Here is a 9,575-nt window from a genome sequence, read left to right on the forward strand (position 1 = left end):
ATAAAAATACATGTGTATATATATATAAATAAAATGTTTTGTGCCCTGTCTTGTTTTTAAAACTTTACTTGTTTTTCTTAGTTTGTTATTCTGGTTGAAACTCTTCACATCCTGATACCAATCAATAATAGAAGTGGCCGATCCGAATGCAATGATAGAATGTCTTACCTGACTGTCAAACTGTGGATTTGCATACCTCTGTGCACACATCAGCTTGTTCCATAAGGCCATGCAGAGTTATAGGCTGTGTCCCAATCATAGGTCCCAATTCGAAGACTGCATCCTTCAGACTTCAGAGAGCATGCCTTTGAAGGACTGTTTTTAAAAGTTATATTAGTGTCTGAAAACAAAACAGGGATCGCAAACTGTCTAAATATGTTCAGTGGTCCATTTCTGTATAATAAAGAGTATAAACTATGTATAATATCTTAGATGTCAGCATTTGAACTGCTTTTTTTTTTTTTTTTTACATTTGTATCATTAGATATTTAAGTGGAAACCCAATACTTGTGTTTAAAAGTGTAATTTGGCAATTTCTCTCAAAATATCATGTCATCACTGGTGCGCAATGAATTTGGGGGTAGGCAAGGCCGCGAAGGAGCCATTGAATTGGGACAGCCTTCGTCGCACTGCGTGATGCAATTGGCCTTAGAAGGAGGCAGCATTCCTCAGACTGTCACCGAGCACTGCAAACAGACAGCAGCCACCTTTTACAGTTTTTCCTGAATCAAAACAACAAACATGCTGCGTTCATGCCATGATTTGCATTTCTTTGGCAACATTATCAACGCTGAAATGAATCTGCAGGTGGTACAAGTCTGAGCTCTAAGTCACGTTCATTAATGTTGTTGTTATGTGCTTTGAGACATGAAGTAATTTAACGTTGTCTCTCGTGACACTTTGCAGAATCTGTTCTGGGGGTTATTCCAGAAAGCAGGTTATGTGTTAAGGGTAAGCAAGCGGATAACCTCCACACTCGGTTCCAAAAACGGAGGTAACTTTAGGGTAAGTAGCCATAGCACAAGGTAATAGATGTCTATATTCTATGCTAATGTATTTCTATGATTAAAATAAAACATACACTGTAAAAAATGTTACTGCTATTTACTTAAAAAAATTATGGTAACAATATTACACATACTATTTTTGAGTAGTTAAGCTTGATTTCGTTCATGGAAATCTACCTGAATAAATCATGTAAAATGCCCTAATTTATTTAGACATAATGAATTAATTTTTTTTAGTGAAACGTGCTTTATTTTAAGTATTTTTTATTCTCAAAATTGTGTGAAGTCAAGTGAATGGATATGACCTGTTTATATTTAACTATGAGATATATTGTTTTATAATTAGACTGTATGCTGCTAGGACAGCACAGAATCAAACATGTTACTGCACTATCATTAGCAGAGTTATTGCTACATGTATAAAACAACATGCTTCAGAATATTTAAAAATGTAGTTATTCACAACCTAACCATAAGCCCTACTCTTCTGCACAATGGTAACGATCAAAACTTTAACATAATAGAAACTCTTTCAAATGTGAAACATACCTGAACATTAAACATTAACAGATGTTTCCCTTTACTCGAAAACACATGAAATAACACTTTATTTCAAGATTTACTCTCCATTTCCAGCCATGTGCAAAGCATGCTGGGAACAAACAATGGTGTCTCTAAATAAAACCGCATAAATGAGCTAATTCTCTTAAAATAAATAGGTAGCCCCTTTTCCTTAATTTTATGAGGTTTATCAGTTCCTCAATTCAAGCCTTAAAATTGTGTATGTTTCCTTAAAAAAATTAGGAAAATGCATCTCTTGGTGTTATTAGTGAAATGTTCTCAATATTTTCAACAAAAACTGAGCCACAATTTTATTAATAAAATATACATAATATTTTTAATGATCACCTAATTTTTTTTAATGAAAATTACAAGACTCATGATTCATTTTTTACAGTGTACCTTTCAAGTAATATACCTTTCAAGCAATGTGGAAGCAATATGACTACAAAAAAATTAACTGGTTGTAAGCACAGACTGTTATTTAGTTAATCAGTCTTTATTTTTAATATATAATTAGCATCAAACAAACAATAGGCTATATTCACAATATAGTTAATATTCACAGTGATTAAAGATTATTAAGCAAAAAGATTGAAAACTGATTGCACAACCACCAAATAGCTGGTGATATGCACTAAATATATAAATCACCAATAAAAAAAAGAAGAAGAAAGAAGTATGGCGCGCTTTTACCAGAGTTTGGCTGCGTCCAAAAACTCATAAATGCTGCCTTCGGAGGACACATTCCAAGGTTGGAAGGCATCAAGGCACGTCCTAATGCAATGTTAGTTTAACTATCTCCTGAAATACCTTCATCTGATCTATTTTTGAAGGCACCATAGATGTATCCTTCGCTGCCTTTGATATCCCACAATCCTGTGCTTTCCATTCTGTGACAACTGAGCTAGAAAAATAAAGATGGCGTCAAAGTTGCGGCTGGTCGTCAGTTTGTGAGAAATTACTATTGTAGTAACTATTGTACTATTGTATCATTAAATATTCTCTTAGTTTTCACCAAAGCTTGCTCTATTTTGCTGTTACGATGCCTCAGAATTCTGTCCGAAATCAGTTTTGTGAGGTACCTTTGTGCGTAAATGCTGGCTGCAAAGTCAATGCCTGATAGGGCAGTGAGGCAACAAGTCAGCTGCCTAAGTTTTCGGACTCAGCCATTGTCTTATTATAGAATCGAGCAGATATGACGTCATTTTGTAGGCCAATCAGCAGTTAGGATAACACTGAACTTCCCTCAACAAAAACCCAATAGGATTTTTCCATAGGCTTTTGGATTATCACAACAACAAAAAAACAAGCTCTGTGATCAACAAAAGTTTATGATACTTACACGTTTTGTCCATCAAGATAATTTTCACAGATGAACAGCTTTTATGAATTTGAAGCCTAAAGGCCCGTTCACATAAGCACATAAGGATAACTATAAAGATAATGTAAGCTCGTCTAAATCGGTCCAATGGCGGTATCTGATAGAACGGGTGAAGGTCCCTGCGTGTTACTGTCTTTCCTTTCACGCAACACAACAAGATTAAATTAAATAAATGTTCTCTTATGTATTACCTCGTTATTTCATCTGACTCCATAAATGAAAAAGGTTTTAATGTTCATATTAGGATGCTATGTCGCTCTGAGGTCCTCACGCCTTCTGTTTAACGCGGGTCTCACGATCACAAGCTCGTCAGTTTTAGTCATTAAACAGAGGTAATTGACTATATACCTGAGATGGTCACAATTCACGCTTACACAATCAGTTTTTCCAGCTCGAAAGTCAACGGAGAGTTGCTAGACTACACTGGCTGCCGCTAGGGTGCGTCTAGATTTCTTGGCTAATCTAAAGTAACATTCAATTAAAACAGAGGTAAGACGCCCAAATTTAGATCAAACAGCATTTTTACTGTTCTAAACGAAAATTCACTTCTTGTCTTTGCGAACCAAGTACACTTGAATTAATGCCAAATATTAGTCTTCACTAATCTGACGCAGATTTGCGGTAACGTACAAATCCGTTTAATCTACTTGGGAAAACAATTTCAGAGTCAGTCAGAATAAAATCAAATGTAACAATTTATTATGTCAAGTATATGCTAATCAGTCCAAAGATAATCAATATAATAACATTAAATGCTCAAAGATAAAGAGTAAAAATATGTAGGCTAAACCCGACATTTAGAAAAATACATAATGCTGAAGTCTTTGAGGTCCTTCAACATTATGGGATGATCTGAGTTACAGAATCTCCCTGAGCCTCTTGTTGCATTTCTTTATATAGACAGAAACTTCTTTCACATGGAAACATTTAATAACAATGGGAATTTGCATTCAGAGTTAACACCTTTTGGGAGCAGAATGTCATTTCGACGGACATAATGTCACCCCCTCCCTCTCTGTCCGAAACCTTGGTCTCATCATGGACTCCACCCTCTCATACCGAACACACATCAACCATATCACTAAACTACCCTTCTTCCACCTCCGCAACATTGCCTGCTTTCGCCCCTCCCTTACCCTGTCAATAGCTGAAATCCTCATTCACGCATTCATAACTTCAAGACTTGACTACTGCAATAGCCTTCTCTACGGACTTCCAACTACAAAAACTGCAATACATCCAGAACTCAGCTGCCCGCCTCCTCACCCACACCCGGTCCAGAGAACACATCACCCCGATTCTCCAGCAGCTCCATTGGCTACCTGTTCATTATTGCATTCAATATAAGCTCCTCCTCCTCACCTTCAAGGCCCTCCATAACCTGGCCCCACCCTACCTCACTGAGCTCCTGGAACAGCACCAACCCACCCGCCACCTCCGCTCAGCTGGCACCAACCGCCTTACCCCGATCGTCCGCACTAACCGCCGGACCTTGGGGGATCGAGCCTTCGCTATCGCCGCCCCCACCCTCTGGAACTCACTCCCTACATCCATTAGAAACTCCGACTCACTACCAAACTTCAAATCAGTACTCAAAACCCACCTGTTCAAACTAGCTTTTCCTTAAAACCCCTTTTGTTTTGTTTTGTTTTATTCCCCATGTGAAGCGTCTTTGAGTGTCCAGAAAAGCGCTATACAAGTGTGATGTATTATTATTATTATTATTATTATTATTATTTGCCTGGAAGACACACCCTCCTCTGTGTGCAAGTTATCTCTTAACTCTTAAGAACTTTATTATCTTTTGGTTTACTTCATTGGGAATGAGACATTTGTATCAGTCACACTGAGACATTTCAAATGATACCAAACATGTATAATATAAAATAATTATTGACATTAACCATATAGATTTTTGGGTGAATATCTGGTGGTCTCAGCGTGAGAGGGAGACAACATGGGGGAGGTGATTGACTCGGGGATTCTAGTTTCTCAAGAGAGAGTCAAATGTTAATTTCGAGAAAGGTCGTACCTCAACCAGACTGTCCGGCATTTTCTAATTTCTCAGTTCTTACAATAACAATAAAGATATATTTCTAAAATGAATGAAATAGTTATTTTGAATGACTATATAACCACTGACAGCCTGGCTTTCTTACTTATGACAGAATCGTGGCTATCCGCTGGAGATACCAGTTTATTTTCTGAACTTGTTCCGCACAACTATAATTTCTTTCCAACCGGGGGAGGGCTGGCATCTATTTTTAAGAACAGCTTTTGTTGTTGGACACTTGAAGTTCAACAATTTTTTTGGGACCAGATAAACTCTCTGGTAGTAGCCACCTGATTCTGTATCGGCCACCAAAATCTAAAAAAAAGATTTTATGAATTCTCTGACTTTTTAGGAGTTATTACTCCTAAATATGAGAGGCTCTTAATTGTTGGTGATTTTAATATCCATGTTTGCTGTAATTCTACTGTTTTAGCTAAATATTTTGCTAATCTCATTGATGCATGTGATCTTGTTCAAAGGGTTAAGGAACCAACATATATCCATGGTCACACTTTAGACCTGGTTCTATCTCATAGTCTATCTATTTTAACTATTCAAATTGAGGAGTTAAGTTTTTCTGACCACAGGCCTGTCGTGTTTACTATTGACCTTCCATGCTGTACTGTCAAAACTAGGAAACTTGTAAAATGGTCACGAGTGGGCCTTTTCAGCTCTTCGGCTGCTGAGGATTTCACTACAATGTTTGAAAAGGAATCTCATTTGATATCAGTAGAATATTGTGCTGAGGTTTTAAACTTCTCAATGTGTTTAATTCGCTGTGTACCAGTGTCTTAGAAACCATTGCTCCCTTGAGACCGAAACAATATAAAGATAAATATGAACCTTGGTTGAATAATAATTCTCGACATCTTAGACAAGTCTGCAGAAGAGCAGAGCGGCGTTGGAATAAGGACAAGCTACAGGTGTCTTATGAAATTATGCGTGAGTCCTTAAGTGTACATCAAACAGCTGTAAAAACTGCCAGATCTAAGTATTTCTCTGAGCAAATTACTAAAAACTCAAGTTGTTCCAGGGCGCTGTTCAATACTGAACTGTGACGAATCCTACAAATAACATCTATCTTTCTGAATATTTTTTTGGAGTGAAAACTTTCAAAAAAATTTTGTTGATAAAATAATGGTTATCAGGCAGTCCATTGTATCTCCTTTTGAATCGTTACCTGTCTCTTCGACTACTACTGAGTTTTTAGATTTTTTTGAGCCAATTACTATGCCCTGTTTATTGGATATAGTTTCTAAGTTGAAGACTACAACTTCCTCTTTAGATAATGTTCCTACACATTTTTTCAAACATATTTTGACTGCTTTGGGACATGGGTCTTAGAAATTGTTAATAAGAGTTTTCTTACTGGGTTTGTCCCATATTTTTGCAAACATGCCTTGGTGAGACCAGTCTGAGACCAATTTGGACACAACTGTCTTATCTAATTTTAGACCCATTTCTAACTTGCCTTTTATAGCAAAAATCTTAGAGAAATCAGTATTAGTGCAATTGCAAAAAATTCTGGACACAAATAGTATTTTTGAGACATTTCAGTCTGGTTTTAGGAGAAATCATAGTACTGAGTCTGCCAGTATTAAATGATATCCTAGTATCAGTTGATAATGGGGATTCAGTTATTCTGGTTTTACTTGACCTGAGTGCTGCACAGTTGATCACACTATTCTCATTTCGACACGTCTTGAATAGTGTGAGGGCATCCGAGGCCTTGCCCTAAGCTGGTTTAAATCTTTTTTGTGTGACAGAACTTTTTCAGTGGGCATAGGAAACTCTGTTTCATCAGTTGCCACCTTGACTTGTGGTGTTCCCCAAGGGTCCATTCTAGCACCAACACTGTTTTCTTTGTATATGCTCCCATTAGGAAATATACTTAGGAAGCATGGAGTGTCATTTCACTTTTATGCAGATGATATACAAACATACCTGCCTCTGAAGCAAAAAGACATGAAAGGGCTATAGGAAAATTGTTTGGCTTTTGGCTAACTTCACATTTTTTATGCTTAAATTCTGGCAAAACTGAAGTTATTGTGTTTGGGCCTCAAGTTAAAAAGGCTAATGTAAACTTAATCTTGGCTATCTGAACACCTGCATCAAACCAACAGTAAGAAATTTGGGATTCCTTTTAGATTTCTCCCTAAAATTTGATCAACAATTTAATATAGTAGTGAGGTCATGTTTTTTCAAATTAAAACTTCTCTCATAGAGTCAAGTCTTAGTTATCTTTTAAAGATATGCCTTTGTTTTATCGCGCCTGGATTACTGTAACTCTTTACATGTTGATCTACCTCAGTCTTCATTATCACGACTCCAGATGGTCCAAATGCTGCAGCCAGGTTTTTAACTGGGACTTGTAAGCGAGAGCTACTCCAATCTTAAAATCTTTAAACTGGCTGCCAGTGTGTTATAAAATGTATTTTAAGATATTGGTCTTTGTTTTTAAATCCCTAAATGATCTGTCACCCTCTTATTTGTCTGACTTATTAAAATAAAATAATCCAACAAGATGTCTCAGGTCCACAGAAAACTGTCTCAGCCTAGATCACGGTTAAAGGCAATAGTGGTGCCTAGGCTATGGAACAGTCTCCCCTTATCTGTGAAAACGTCAAATTCTGTTTGAGTTTAAATATAAATTGAAATCTTACTTTTTTACTTTGGTTAAATTTGCTGATTTTATTTTGTATTGATTCCTTTTATGATTGTTTTATCTTATTTGTACAGCACTTCAATTGCTGTTGTGTTTATTGGTGCTTAATAAATACAAATACAATACAAAAATCGTTCTCAGTATTACAGTTTTTTTCAATCGCTAACAAGCGCTTACCCATACTTCAGATACTTTTTCTAAACTCTTAACACAGACTCCCACCTACAAAACACAATTGGCCAAATGGTTAATTGTCTTCTCAAAAACACATTTTGTTAAATATATACTAACTCTTCATTTCAAAACAGAACACATGTTTCTCTGCGCACACACTAACTTTACCAAAACACTGGAAATCTGACTCAAAATGAAATTATTCTGTCAAAGAATAACACTTGTTTTCACTTCACAAGATTCATGCACTCAATCAAAGTACACCAGGTTTCAAAATACTGGCTATTGTTGACATTACTAAAACTGCATAGACTTTTATGTTTCAGTTTTACAGGTATTTGCATGCAAAACGTGCAATTCACCGTTTTACACTAAATTTCTTGGTTGGGAACTGTATGTCCACATGTACAGTACTTTCACATTCATAAGCATTCCAGTAAAAAGCAAATCAGTTTTTATTCCTTTACTGTTTACTACAGGAGGTACAGTAGAAACACAGTTTGATAGAACAGAAAAAGTTTTACAGTATTGCTTACAGTGAACAAAATATCCATTAAACACACAAGAGCATTGTGAACAAAAAAACAACAGCAAAAAAAGGGGGGGGGGGGGGGATGGGGGGTTGCAAAAAAACATAAAATTACTGTATCTAATCTCTGCGATCTTCAGGGTTAGGCCACATGTTTTCATCAAGATCACATCTGATATCATCCAAGGCGATGCACCTGGGATAAAACTGCTTGGTATGTCGGATCCACCCTTGGAGCCAGCATCCATGGCTTCAAGGAGGGACATCTGCTCATGTGGCTGATGGTCATAAACCTTCCACCTCCATATTACATTTCGTCCAGGTCGTTACATTTGAATCCTGCCTCATCTATGTATATGAATTCATGAGGGGCCTGGTTGGCCTCCAATTCCATAACTCTCAAAACAAAGTTTATGTAAATCATGTCATTACTGTATACTATACTGTACTGTGTAGGTTACCTACTTGCAAAGTGCAAAGCTTATAGAACTGGACATTGAATTGAATATACTACACTATACCTGGACATATTGTCGTTGTAGCTTCTTGACTCTCTCACTGATATATTGTTTTTGAACTGATATCATTGCAGAAGCAGAGGTTTTTATAAACTTTCATATTGTAAAATATTAGTACAATTTGAAATAACTGATTTCTGTTTAAAAATATGTATGTCATGTAATAAATTGTGTAAAATGTCATTTATTCCTGTGATGAAAAGCTGAATTTTCAGCATCATTACTCCAGGAAGATGCATATGGACTCGAAAAGCTTGTTTCTTCATGACATTGTTCAAAAGCAACACATTTTGCTAGCAATCAAAATCACATTTAGCTAAAATCATGAAATTTACAAAAATGGTAAAAGTTTCATGTAAATGGTAAATACATGTAAATAAATGCAGTCCATACTGTATCTAAGGTTTGGAATATTGTTTTTGCTATTGTGGGATGTTGTGTGTTAACATTTGTAAATACTACAAAAACAATCCATAATTTTGTTGGGAGGTATAGCTTGTCTGTTAAGAAAATGTAAGCATTATGGAAATGTGTTCACTGACTGCATATTGTGTGAAAACGACAAGAAATGTGTGAATGGTATGGCCACAAAAGACCGATGCTGTGCTAATTGTGTTTAGAGTTTTGAAAATGTGACAACTGGCTGGACAAACGCTTGTTAGCGACTGAAAAAAACTGTAAAGA

The sequence above is a fragment of the Rutilus rutilus genome (assembly GCF_951802725.1).
Source record: "Rutilus rutilus genome assembly, chromosome: 11".
Classification (NCBI taxonomy): domain Eukaryota; kingdom Metazoa; phylum Chordata; class Actinopteri; order Cypriniformes; family Leuciscidae; genus Rutilus; species Rutilus rutilus.